Raw genomic sequence first — 14,009 nt, 5'->3', positions numbered from 1 at the left:
TTAGCCACTGAGCCACCTAGTCAGGCCTGTTGTGTTATGTATCAACACAGCGTGCCAGGAATCTTTAAAAATACCTCCATGTGTCAGTACATTGCACAGTTCATCCTGATACGAACTCGTAAAGACATATGGAACAGTTGCCAAAGATTTCCTCTTTTGTCACATGCATATCATTATTAAAAATTTCTGAAAGCATTGCAGAGATCTGCCATTTTTTAAAACGTAACTGCCATTAATGTATGTTCTATAAATATTTAGTTTATACTCAAATTAAAATAATAAAAAGCCCAAGATTAATAGCTATCTTTAAAAACAAAGAATTGTATTGATTACAAATTAATCCCAATGCCAAGCAAACATCTCTCAACAGTTAAGAAATTTGTGAAGTGGGAGGTATAGGGATCCTTGGATACTACACCACTATCTGGTGAAAAACACAACCAATCATCTCCCTAAAGCAGGGGTGTCAAATTCACGTCATCACGGCAGCGTCACGTGACGTATCGCAACTTTTTTCCCCTTCGCTAAACCGGGTGTGGGTGTGGCCAGCAAGTGATGCAGCCAGCCCACGAGCCTTAAGTTTGACAGACCTGCCCTAAAGGGTCTCATTTTAAAATAGTCAACATGGAGTGTGCAATAGCAAAATAATCAGAGAAATACACAAAGATTCCCCCAATGGCCTGAGAACTGTGATATTCTTTCAGCTATAAATATATATTAAACAAGTAAATAAACAAATTTAGATTCAGACTAAGATGGAGAAAAAAATGGTAGATTCCCAATTCCCCTTTTCCAGTAATTCCCAGTAATATTACCCATGATGCTATAAAGAAATCTTCCAAAACTGGCTTGTTAAAAGGAAAAAGGATGAGAAGATATTCTACTAGCCCTTGACTCCAGAAATAAACCACTAATGCAGGGGCCATGGCCTATTCGCAGCCATGACATGGGAGCAACAGGCCACTGCAAACATGTGCACAACTCGACCCAGCCCTACTCACTCACACAAATGAATCTGTGCACGCACACACATGTCCCTGCCCTCACATCCCCTCTTCCCTGCGTGGGGCCAGCAACCCAGAAAGGTTAGGGAACACTGCTCTAATGGATCTCACTTTTTCTTTCTCAAACTGAAGCTCTTCCATCCAAAGAGAGAAAATCTGTATTAAGAATAAAGGATTTCGATCAGTCTTTAATGTGAACCAGAGCTACTAGCATTTTCAAGATTGGTAAACATTTAATTTTTTAAAACTTTTTAGAATTTTTCAGATTAGCATTTATCAATTCATACAGAAAACAAAAAAAATTGAATTAAAAATGCATTTTTCTAAAAATCTCTGGCGATTGGCATCATAAGAGAAATACTAGCATAATACTAGCAGGCACACAGGAAGGGTCGTCGGTGAAAGTGTCCAGCAGCGGAATGGTGATCCCCACATTAATGGTGGCCCCAGGTACCGTCACAGGGCTGGGGCTGACACTAACACTTGGAAAACCTGTAATTTATGAGATATAATGACGAGATCAGACCATCACCAGCATGGATAGAGGAATTATCTACTACTATTGGTCAGTATTTTGAATACAAGTATAATATAGGGATTTCTGTATAAGTAAATGCTGCAACAAATATTTTAATACCACATATTCCTACCTTATTTGCAGTACTATATATGCAAGGGTAGAAGAAAAAAAAAACATTCTGATAGAGCAGTTGCATAGTGACAGCGAGGGTATAAATTGGAACTTGTACTTCATGTGAAAATCATTGCTTGTTAGGGATGTTATGAAGATAGTAAATGGTTTTCAGACCCTTTAGCCCTCCCCTCCAGAAAGGAGAAAAAAGGCCTGAGTGTTAATATTGTGAAATATATATTCTGCTAAAAATTAAATTGAAATACTATTTTCTAAATACTTTCCCACACGTAAGTCACCTTTTTTTATTTCTTGAGACAGTATCAGTTTATTTCAAATTTAGAGATACTGGCCTTGATTCAAATTCATGGCAGTTATAGAAACCAATGTTCCATGGCTTGATTCAGGTGGCAAGCATTAAATCTTTTTCCTGCTGTCATGCAACAACAACTTTAATACAAATTAGCACTGCCAAACTCACTTTTCTGAGCTACAAAGTCCTTGATGCTATTCCCTGAATTTTATTCATTCTTTCACATGGACTATGCTCTTTTAAAATTGCTGTAACTGACAACAAGAACAACAAAAACCAACCATTTAAAAACAATGGATTTTGCACTGTAATTCACCACACTGTAGAAAAACTAATAGGAAATATTCATTATTTTAGCTAAGGTAAAACTGAAAATAATGCATTGTAATTTTGTGGAAAAGGGGTTTTATAAAATCAAATCCTCCTATTAGCCTGATTGCCTACATTTAATCTAACCTATCAGTCATTAATGATTTCATATGCATTATCCCACTACAACAGCATTCATTTCAATTTCACTTTGTAGGGTTTTTTTCTACAATCAATGATATCTTCTAATCACATTTAGCTTTTGCATAGTTCCCTTTATAAAAGCTTTTGCAGCAGGAACAGTCCACTAGGGTCAGGGGACTAAAAAAAACCTGTCAGGCTATAGAACCTATTTATTTTTTAAAAAAAAAAAAAAAAAACCACCCTGGAACCCTGATAAAGAAGGGTGGGGCTTCCAAATGTCAGCTGATAACATTGCATCTTTTAAAAAAATCAATATGGCTACTCCTGATTAGAGCAGCATTGAGATGGGATCAGGTGGCTAAGTACATTTAAGGTGTCTCCCACCTCACTTTGTCCTTTGTGGAAAGGAGATTTTCTCACCCACACCCAAAGAAACTTTCCAAAGGGATGAAGGGGGGAAAAATCCCAACACATTCAGCCATCTAAAGAATAACCTAATGTTATTCTTTAGTGGCATCTACATAATTTTTTTTCTAAAAGACTCTAAGTCTCTTTTCTAAGAACTTTTATTCCCTTCTTCAAACAACTAAGTGACCCCACCGTCTCTTCCTCTTCCTTATTAATGCTCACATAATCACCAACACTGCTACTTCTGCCTGTTCCCAGATTCCGAAGCTTTTTCCTGAACTTCACCATAACCACTCCTTGACTTTATGTCAAACATTGCCTTGTTGTACCAAAAGGATAATGGGCTAAAGGATGCCCTGGAAAGATGTTATGTCCTGGTACCACACCTGGCTGTCAGTTCACGCTACTGTGATAGCAAGTCTTAGTACAATGATCATCAGTAGCAGGAAATAGAAGCATAATTTAATCTTTTATGCAGTTCAGTCCTGTAAATATGCATTCTGAATATATTATTGACAGCAATGGGAATTACTACCAGATTTATGGCATACAATTCCTAAAATAGAAAATCCTAGAAGGAACAATGGGGCAGGAGTAAATCTTAACAATTCCCTGAAATGAGCAAAATTTGGGAAGCACATTGCAATTTTATGTTGGGTAAGGAATATGAAGAGCAGATTATCTCTTTTCAACAGACATTGAAAATATCTATGTATGAAAGGAAGTTTACTGTAAATGCATTATCATATACCTTCAAGAAGGTATATGAAAAGGTGAATGAGGACTACCTGCAAACAAGAATTGCTCCTACATGGGTAATTGACAGTGGCAGAATGAGTTGTCCTGATGAAATTGGGATAATGCAATATTTCAAAGGTTAAAGGTTTATTTTCCTATGGACTAAAATCAAACTCATTGTAATGTAGACTCCAAGAAGCTTCGTGGTTAATTAAAATATCTCAATGCAAGCAAACCATCCTTATAACTATAAACATATATAAAAGGGTAGGAGCATTAAGTAATGGAGTAAAGTTTACTGGGTATTCCCGGTTATAAATAACTTGTTTCAGTGCCATAGTAACTTTGAACAATTGCTAAACGAATGGCTGAAAGTCAAGGCCTACCTGTATTACAACAGCAATCAGTGCTTTATCTAACACAGGGGTCTCCAAACTTGGCAACTTTAAGACTTGTGGACTTCAACTCCCAGAATTCCTCAGCCAGTCCACAAGTCTTAAAGTTGCCAAGTTTGGAGGCCCCTGATCTAACAGACCATATGGCACCTTCAAGTGCAAAATGAGCAGCTAAGGGGAATGGTAATTGCCTTGAATCGTGGATGAGAGTGACTTATGACCGGTTTTCCACTTACAACCATTGCAACATCTCCATGGTCACGTGATCAAAATTTGGCTGGTTAGCAATTGGCATGTATTTATGACAGTTGCACTTTCTTAGGGTCATGCGATCACCATTTGTAACCTTCCCAGCCAACTTTGTAATGATTATATATGAGCATGTAACCAAGTAATGGCCTATTTATATTATGAAGTTATAATATCCCAAAACAGATGTACCAAACCATTTTATGCAGTGGTGGGTTTCAAATTTTTTTACTACCGGTTCTGTGGGTGTGGCTTGATGGGCATGGCATGGCTTGGTGGGTGTGGTTTGGTGGGCATGGCAGGGGAAGGATACTGTAAAATCTCCATTCCCTCCCCAATCCAGGGGAAGGTTACTACAAAATCCCCATTTCGTCCTGATCAGCTGAGCCGAGGTGGCGCAACGGTTAGGGTGCAGTACTGCAGCTACTTCAGCTGACTGCTAGTTCAGCAGATCAGCGGATCAAATCTCACCGGCTCAAGGTTGACTCAGCCTTCCATCCTTCCGAGGTGGATAAAATGAGGACCCAGATTGTGGGGGGCAATATGCTATTTAGTATACTGTCTTTGGTGTAAGCCGCCCAGAGTCCTCGGAGAGTGGGCGGCATAGAAATATGAGTAATAAAATAAATAAATAAATAAATAAATAAATAAATAAATACATACATACATACATACATACATACATACATACATACATACATACATACTTGGGAGGCAGAGAATAGATGGGGGCGGGGCCAGTCAGAATTTTTACTACCGGTTCTCCAAACTACTCAAAATTTCTGCTACCAGTTCTCCAGAACTGATCAGAATCTGCTGAAACCCACCTCTCATTTTATGGGAAGGGAGAGTAATAATCCAAAGTCAAAACCTTTCTCCCCAAATATTAGTAACATTTACATTACACAGCTAATTAAAGTTTCCATACCAGACAACCTGGGGCAGGTTCATATACTCTGCTTACAAAAGAACTATGATCCTCAGATCAGTAATTTTAAACTGATAGGTACTTTGTTACACTCAGGATGTAAGCCTCATAGGTTTCCATGGTCATGTTCAAAGACCTTTAGCAAATTATGCATTAAAAGGAGTATACATTCAATTTCTTTAAGTAACTAACCAAAACAGAAGAATGAAATATAAAATCCCTTCAGGTTTTTGCCAAATGAGTCAGTGACTCATTCTAAAATGGCCTTGGACTGACAGGCAAACATTTTCTCATTTATGCAAGCGTTTGGCCTATAGATGTTTATAAAGCTGCTATTTTTATACACTACTACTTGATTATTTAGGTGAATTTACATTGTTTATCATGTTACTTTTTATTGTTTATTTCACCTTGGGCAAAATTTACAGAATGACACGGTAAAAACCTGATAAAATGAAGTATTAATCTTTAGTGGGTACTGTCTCAATGTAAAAAAGGCACTGAAGAGCCCTTTAAATAAAAAGAAACAAGTAGGGCTGTCTGATTTACTGATCTTGCAGGGTAGGACTGAGGATTTTGTGCAATTCCTGCATGACAAAGTCACTCAGATTCGGGAAGGTCTGGACTCCGACTGGGTAAATTCAGATGGGGTGATGGAGGTGGGTCTTGAGAGTGTTCTCTGGGAGGGGTTTGACCTTGTGACTCCCGAAGATGTGGACAGGATTCTGGGTAGGCTTAGCGCTGCCACGTTTATTGGACCCATGTCCGTCCTGGTTGGTACTGGCCTCCCGGGCCGTCACACGAGGCTGGCTCCAGGTGATTATTAACGCTTCTTTGAGTGAGGGTTACTTCCCTCCCTCCCTGAAGGAGGCGATGGTGAGGCCCCTTCTCAAGAAGCCTTCCCTGGACCCGGCTGTATTAGCGAACTATCTCTCGGCTCCCCTAGGACCGTGTCCACGCTCAAAGAACACGCTTAAAGCCAAGCTGGTGTATCTTCATTTAATCGTGGCAATCAGCGCTTACAGAAACCGGAATGCAAAGCTAGCAAAACAAAGACGCAGCTGTCACGCCCTTGCAAGCGAGTCCTTATATAGTTCCTTCCAGATTACATTCAGCTGGAAGGTCTCGTACTTCCTCATTTCCTTCGGACGTACTGGGATGCCGTCATTTTTCTAGAGTGTTCTCAGAGTAGTAAGCTAACCCCACGCGACCCCATAAGGCACCCGTGCACATAAACGCCTACTCGGAAGCCTATTCCACCACCATCACCCATGTGGCTCAACCCCCCCCTTCCAGTCGGGTATCCATGTTCTGCCGGTGCATGGACATGATGTCGAGTGCTTCTTGACGCTCGACACTATCGTCCAGTCTCCAATCTTCGCTTTGTGGCGAAGGTTGTTGACAGTGTGGTGGCGCAACAACTTCCCCAGTACCTGGAAGAAGCTGTCTATCTAGACCCGTACCAGTCGGGCTTCAGGCCGGGGTACAGCACAGAAACGGCATTGGTCGCATTGGTTGATGATCTCTGGAGGGCCCGGGACATGGGCTGTTCCTGTGTCCTGGTCCTATTAGACCTCTCAGCGGCTTTTGATACCATCGACCATGGTATCATGCTGCACCGGTTGGAGGGGCTGGGAGTGGGGGGCACCGTGTTGCGGTGGTTCTCCTCCTTCCACTCTGACCGCACGCAGTTTGTGTTGGCAGGGGGACAAAGGTCGACCTTGAGGCACCTTGTTTGTGGGGTGCCGCAAGGGTCGGTCCTCTCGCCCCTCCTGTTCAACATTTATGTGAAACCGCTGGGTGAGATCATCCGTGGTTTGGGGGTGAAATTCCATCAGTACGCTGATGATACTCAGCTGTACATTTCCACCCCGGACCACCCCAATGATGCCCTTGACGTGATGTCCCGGTGCCTGGAGGCCGTGCGGATCTGGATGGGGAGAAACAAGCTCAGACTCAAACCCACCAAGACCGAGTGGCTGTGGTTTCCAGCGTCCCGGTATAGCCAGCTGGCTCCATCGCTGACTATTGGGGGCATGATCTTGGCCTCCTCAGAGAGAGCTCACAACTTGGGTATTCTCCTGGATGCACAGCTGTCTTTAGAAGAGCATATGACAGCTGTGGCCAGGGGAGCTTTTTATCAAGTTCACCTGATTCACCAGTTGCGTCCCTTTCTAGACCGGGACGCCTTGTGCATGGTCACTCATGCCCTCGTCCCGTCCCATCTGGACTACTGTAATGCTCTCTACATGGGGCTCCCCTTGAAGAGCACTTGGAGGCTCCAACTGGTCCAGAATGCGGCCATGCGGGTGATTATGGGAGCGACACGGTGCACCCATGTAACACTTCTCCTGCGCGAGCTGCACTGGCTCCCGGTGGTCTTCTAGGTGCGATTCAAGGTGTTGGTCACCACTTTTAAAGCACTCCATGGCTTAGGACCTGGGTGTGTACGAGATCGCCTTCTGCCAACGATAGCCTCCCACCAGCCAATACGCTCCCATAGTGAGGGACTCCTCAGGGTGCTGTCGGTCAAACAATGTCGACTGGCAACACCAAGGGGGAGAGCCTTCTCTGTGGGGGCACCTGCCCTCTGGAATGAATTGCCCCCGGAGATGCGCACGATCCCCGGCCTATGTATCTTTCGCCGTGCCCTTAAGACTCTATTGTTTCAACAGGTTGGGCTGGCTTATAAAATGAATTTTAATCGGGTGTTTGTAGTTTTTAATATAAGGGCCAAATTTCTAATATATTTTAAACTGTTTTTAAATTTTATAGGTATATGTGGTTTTAATATGGCTGTACACCGCCCTGAGTCCTTCGGGAGAAGGGCGGTATAAAAATTTAATAAATAAATAAATAAATAAATAAAATCTTGCTTTTTACAAGTATTTCCCTAAATATATTAATAGCACATACTGCAGTAAGATAAGTGTGAGTTTCATTGTAGAGGAGGAGACTTTAATATGCAATTAATGTAAAAAAAGGCAAGAATTTATTGGTCATTCAAAATAGTCATGTGAAAAAGTAAAGTATAGCCCTTTATAATTTTTGATTTTTTCAACTAACTTCAAAATTCAAATATTTAATCTTTATTTCAACAATACTGATTCAACAGGATTCAAATATCATGCACTATTCACATTTCCTAGCCAGTTATGTAATTTAAATAAACATAATGCATGTGTGAATGTGAAAAAGTAAGTACATTCCTACATTTACTGTTATCTCAAATATCTAGAATTAGAATCAGGTGCACCATTTTAATGATTAGAATCATTAGAGAGGATCTGGGAGGAGCCTGTCTTAATTAAACCTTAGGCATTTTGATTTGTTATTTGCTGCTAATGTGCGAGGTAATCATCATATGTAAGTCAAAGCTCTCTGAGGCTTTTGGAAAAAAGTTATATACCCTTATATATCCCTGGAAAGGGATTTTAAAAGATTGCCAAAGAAATGGACTCCACTAGCCACAGGATTATTTATAAGTGAAAATGATTTCAAGCAACTGCCAGATTGCCCAGGTCAGGGCATCTCAGCAAGTTCAGACACAGAGCAGAACAAAAGAGATTGAAAGAAGTCTATGAACCCCAGACTTTCATCACATGAAGTATAAGTAGCTCTCAACACTAATTGATTCAGACTCCACCATTAGAAAGAAGCTACACAAATTAGATCTATATGTGCCAGGAGGAAACCTTTGCTGTCCAGAAATATATATCAGGACTATGTTTTTGCTCATGAGGCCAGACTGAGTTTGCTTGTGAACATTTATTGGTTTCTTTGTTTTGTTTGTCAAATACATATAACAGATGTAAGTATAAATATGATTATGAATACAGGATAAGGATACGAATAAATGGGGACAGTAGGACAGGGACGGTAGGCATGTTTGTGCACTTATGCATGCCCCTTACAGACCTCTTAGGAATGGGGTGAGGTCAACAGTAGGCAGTCTAAGGTTAAAGTTATGGGGGTTTGGGGAAGTAATTCCAGGCATTGACCATTCTTGTTGTTGAAGTCATATTTTCTGCAATTTAAGTTTGGAGTGGTTTACCTTAAGTTTCTATCTGTTGTGTGCTCGTGTATTATTGTGGTTGAAGCTGAAGTAGTCATTGAAAGGTAGGACGTTGTAGCAGATAAATTTGTATACTACGCTTAGGTCAGACCGAAAGCAACATAGTTCTAAATTGTCTAATCCCAAGATTTCAAGCCTGGTGGCATAAGGTATTCTATTGTGAGCAGAGGAGTAGACTACTCTTCTCGTGAAATCTCTCTGGACTCGCTCAATTATATTAGTGTCCAATATACAGTGTGGGTTCCAGGCAGATGAGCTATATTTGAGAATTGGTCTAGCAAAGGTTTTTGTATGCCCTACTCGGAAAACATCAGTACTTTGGGAGATGTGCTCTGGACACGCAAAGATAGCCCCAATACCAGAATATAGGTTTGATGAAAACTAAAGACAGCATTTCATCAGAAGGATCTGATGAAGGAAATGTTATGCTTTGGGGTTGCTTTGCTACATCGGGCCTGGAAATGTACCATCATAGATTCCACTAAGAATTCATCATTGTAAGAAAGTGTGTTTGAGGATGAGACCATCTGTCAGAAAATTTAAGCTCATTCTAGAGTGGACCTTGCAACATGACAATGACCCTAAACATTCCAGTAAATCCATCAAGGAATGGCTGGAAAAAAACTCAAACAGATTTAGAATACTCAAGTCAAAATCCAGATCTAAATCCCATCAAGATATGTGAGGTGACTTGAAACAGGCTGGATATGTAAGAATCCTTAAAAAATCACACAGCTGACATGATTCCATATGAAGGAATGGAAGTGGGGGGAAATTCCTCCCAGACAATGCCAGAAACTGCTAGACATTTATAAGAAATGCCTACTAGAGGTTGTTTCTGCCTAAAAGGCAGGATTGAGTTATGCTTGGCAACCAGCATATACTGGTATTTACAATGGTGACAGCATCCCAGGGTCATGTGATCAACATTTGTTACCTTCCCAGCCATCTTCCTGCAAGGAAAGTCAATGGGGGAATCTGGATTCATTTAACAGCAGTGATTTGCTTAACAACCAGGGCAAAAAGGTCAGAAAATTGGGCATGACTCACTTAACAATTGCCTTGCTTAGCAATGAAAAGTCTTGTCTCAATTATAGTCATAAGTCAAGGTTTATCGACATTACAAAACTACTGAATGCAATAAAAAAAGTAACTTGATTCATATTAATTTTCTCAAAAATATTTTATATAACTAGGATAGCATTGTGGTTGGTCACTGGTTTAATTGGTGGAAACTTTTGGTATAAATTATTTAGGATAAAGGCTATTTATTCTGTGATGAATAAATGCACGATATGTATGTCCATAGTTCTGCCTTCTACAGTTACTTAACACATAAGAAATTGTATTTGTCATTGAAAATTTATTGGAAGGCTAAAGTGAAATTATGAATGTCAGCTAACTTCAAGTTCATACAAAAAGAATGCACATGTAATGTATATGGATTTCGTATGTATGTATATATGTATGCATACGTGTGTGTGTCAGTGGTGGGTTGCCCCCAGTTCGCACCGGTTCTATAGAACTGGTAATAAAACTGGCGGGAGACTCCGCCCACCGACCCCGATATCATCATAACTCTTCTGTGCATGCCCAGAAGAGCGCACGCGCGGCCCCCGCTGTAAAGTTAAGTAGAACCCACCCCTGATGTGTATATTCACACAGAGTGTATGAATGAGTTAAGGGAAGGATGTCAAACTCACATTGTCATGGTGGAATCACGTCACATATCAGGACTTTTTCCCCCTTCACTAAACCTAACATGGGCGTGGCCAGTACGTGATGCATCTAGCCCATGTGCCGGGAGTTTGACAACCCTGAGTTAAGGGAAATAAATTGATCTCCTTAAACCTTACAAAACTTAGTATTTTTCCAACACTCTGAATAGGTTGTCAAAGATTCCAGCCAAACAGTAAAAGTTATATGTGTATCTTGGAAGAATATAAAGGCACATTTCTGTAATATCAGCCCACTATTGGGGGAAAAATTGACAGATAAAAGAAACTGAACTTGCTATTATTGACCTTGATTCTCACCTTTAAATTGCTCATTTTCTAAATATTAGTATGTATACTTTAAGGCTACATTAAATTTGGAGTGGAGATTAATACAAACAATTCCATTATTACAAATATGGCAACAAAACCAACAGTAATATATTATGAACGACCAAAAGTCCTATGGAAAATAAAACAAACAATTTAAAGGAGATGAAATGGAATTCTTAACTTTTAGTAGACAAATCAGAAGTGAATGAAAAACATAAAATTCTGCTTTTAATTAGTATTTCCTTTCCTAGGCCTTAGCCATTTAGAATCTTATTTAAGCAACTTTAACATAAAATACCTATTATTTTTATCCATTTATATAAGCCATATAAAAACTCTTCTTGGAAAAGTTCTCCTGAAAACACAAACTTGTGAACAAAGTACAAAATTGAAAACATAAATACAAGAAAAAAATACTTATTCCTGTTAAGCATGAATATTTCCTCACCATACCAGAAGTAGTTCCAGAAATATAAAATATTTTAAACACAATGATGGGTGCAACTGATTTTTATAATATTCCCACTATTGTAAATCAGACTGCTGCAGAAAAAAGAATATAAACAATGCAGCCCAAGTCTCTATTCCTTTGCTCAATTTAAATACTAGCCAAGTTTCCTCCGATACTGAATAGAGGGAACTGAAGCAATTCTGCTCAAGTATAATCCTAATATCAGCTAAGGCTGATATTTCAGCTAAGGCTTGGAATAAAATTATCAAGCAAGCAAGAGATGCTGTCAAGAAAGGTCTATTCAAGAAATAATTTACCACTTAAAGAAGGACTAGAAATTATTAGGAGTGGATTTGTAGTCACTATTAGTAGCACACATTTTGTAAAAAAAGAAAGTATCTAAAAACAAAATACAAGAGTCCAAGCCAGAGGTGGTATTCACAGGCTTGGACCGCTTCGGAAGAACTGGTAGCGGAAATTTTGAGTAGTTTGGAGAACCGGCAAATCACACCACTGGCTGGCTCCAGCCACCCTGCCGCACCTGCCCTATATACCTTGCTAATCTCCGCGCCTCGCCTCCGTGCCTCGCCCACTCTGCTCACCAAAGGTAAGCATGCCGCCCGCTCACCCTTCGCTTTGGGTCGGGGAGGCGCAATTCCCCAGCTCCAGCCTTGTCCCAAAGCTTCCGCCCACCTCAGCAGGGCCAGGGAACATGCCATTCCCCAGCTCTGGCCTTGCCCCGGAGCCTTCTCCCACTTGCTGTTTGCCTCGGCCAGGTCAGGGAACGTGCCATTCCCCCACTCCGGACTTGCCCCAGGTCTCTGCCCCCATGCCACTGCACCCTTCTGGCCTCAAACTAGAGCCCCCTGGGCTGAAACAATTTATTCAGCCTGCGGCCTGCTGCGCTAGGCTGAAGGGCCGCCGGGGCGGGGGGAACGGCATGGGCACAAGAGGGCTAAAGCAGTTTGGGAATGGACCAGACGGTTCATCTTACCTGCAAGAAGTCCCATCCGGAAAGTGCTGCAGCAGAGATCTTGCAGCCGCTTCTCATCCCTTGCCGAGCCTCAGTCACTCGCAGTGACGCTGCATGTGCTCTCCAGATTGGCAGCTGTTTCTCTCCGCTGCTCTTGCTGGGAGAGTGTCTTGTGCAATTTAGCAGCTGTGAGCCACCATTTTCCTCCAAGTCCCATCTGGAAAGTGCTGCGGCTGAGAGAAACAGCATTCAACATGGCTGATGCTTCTCTGTGCCGCAGCACTGTCTGGATGGGACTTAGAGGAAAGCAGCAGCTCACAGCTGCTAAATTGCAGTTCAGCCGCTGCCCCAGAGAACAGAAATGGAGGGAGCAGGCCCCGGGTGAAAGACTGCTCAGTCAAGCCTCACCATGCGCTCACATTTTTGGCAAACCGGTGGTGAAATTATTTGAAACCCACCACTGGTCCAAACACCATATGGATCACTCAGAAATTGGTAATTTTCAACAGGTTCATTTCACCATCTGGCCCAGTGCCTACAGAAAGAAACATGTTTTTCAGACCTATTTTTCAGGGGATGGGGTACTCAGGCTAAGACATTTCCCTTAAGTGCCCATGTCATGTTACGATAACGGCTTAATTTGCTCTTAATAAGCATATTCCGTACTGATTTCATTGCTTGTATTGTTGTCATATTTTAGTTATAGAGTGAGTAGAAATACAATAGGTGATCTAGAAATGGAGTTTAATTTTACAATGAAGATGGAAGTGACTGGTTAAAATTTCCAGTTAGTAAGATTTGGTTTTAAAGTTTATTTTAGTCGGCAAATCGATTCAACAATACTTTTTTAGAAGCTGAAAATCAAACTCCTAAAAATCATTATTTTTGGTTTTGCAAAATTCAATGCTTGAAACCCATATTCTTACAACTTTAGACTTTCCAAGTGTCAGTGAAACTCAGACATAAACCTCTTCGACTTTTTGAAATGATCAGCTTAAAATATAAAGCCTAAGAATTTGTATACATTTGATACAGTCTTCCACACATACTGTCCACAAATTTTCAAAACACTTTGATATGCTATATGCTTTACTATATGGTATCTGAAAACTAAACATTTGGCAATGCTTGACTAGTATTTTTTTATTTCCACTGAAGTTTTCACATGAGTTACAAAATTTGCAGGCATACAAAGTTCTATGAACCTAAGAACAGAAACAACATATAACTTAGAATGTAATACTAGTTAGTTAGGAACTACATTCAGGTCAGGGCAAGTCTACAGTAAGCAGAAAACAAATTGCTTAACTTTCATAATATTATTGCTGAAATATAAGTATTTA

General features: G+C 40.7%; 1 protein-coding gene across 1 annotated transcript in view; it reads right to left on the bottom strand.

Annotated features, from left to right (window-relative positions):
- The window catches only part of NPAS3 (neuronal PAS domain protein 3), a 745,489-nt gene that overhangs the window by 704,361 nt on the left and 27,119 nt on the right, over positions 1-14,009 (bottom strand). The gene's annotated exons all lie outside the window — the stretch shown is intronic.

This window comes from Pituophis catenifer, unplaced genomic scaffold (assembly GCF_029215685.1).
Source record: "Pituophis catenifer annectens isolate HBS135680 unplaced genomic scaffold, rPitCat1.0.hap2 SCAF_1, whole genome shotgun sequence".
Classification (NCBI taxonomy): Eukaryota; Metazoa; Chordata; class Lepidosauria; order Squamata; family Colubridae; genus Pituophis; species Pituophis catenifer.
Note: the sequence above shows the minus strand (reverse complement) of the source record. Positions and strands in the feature narration are given on the sequence as shown.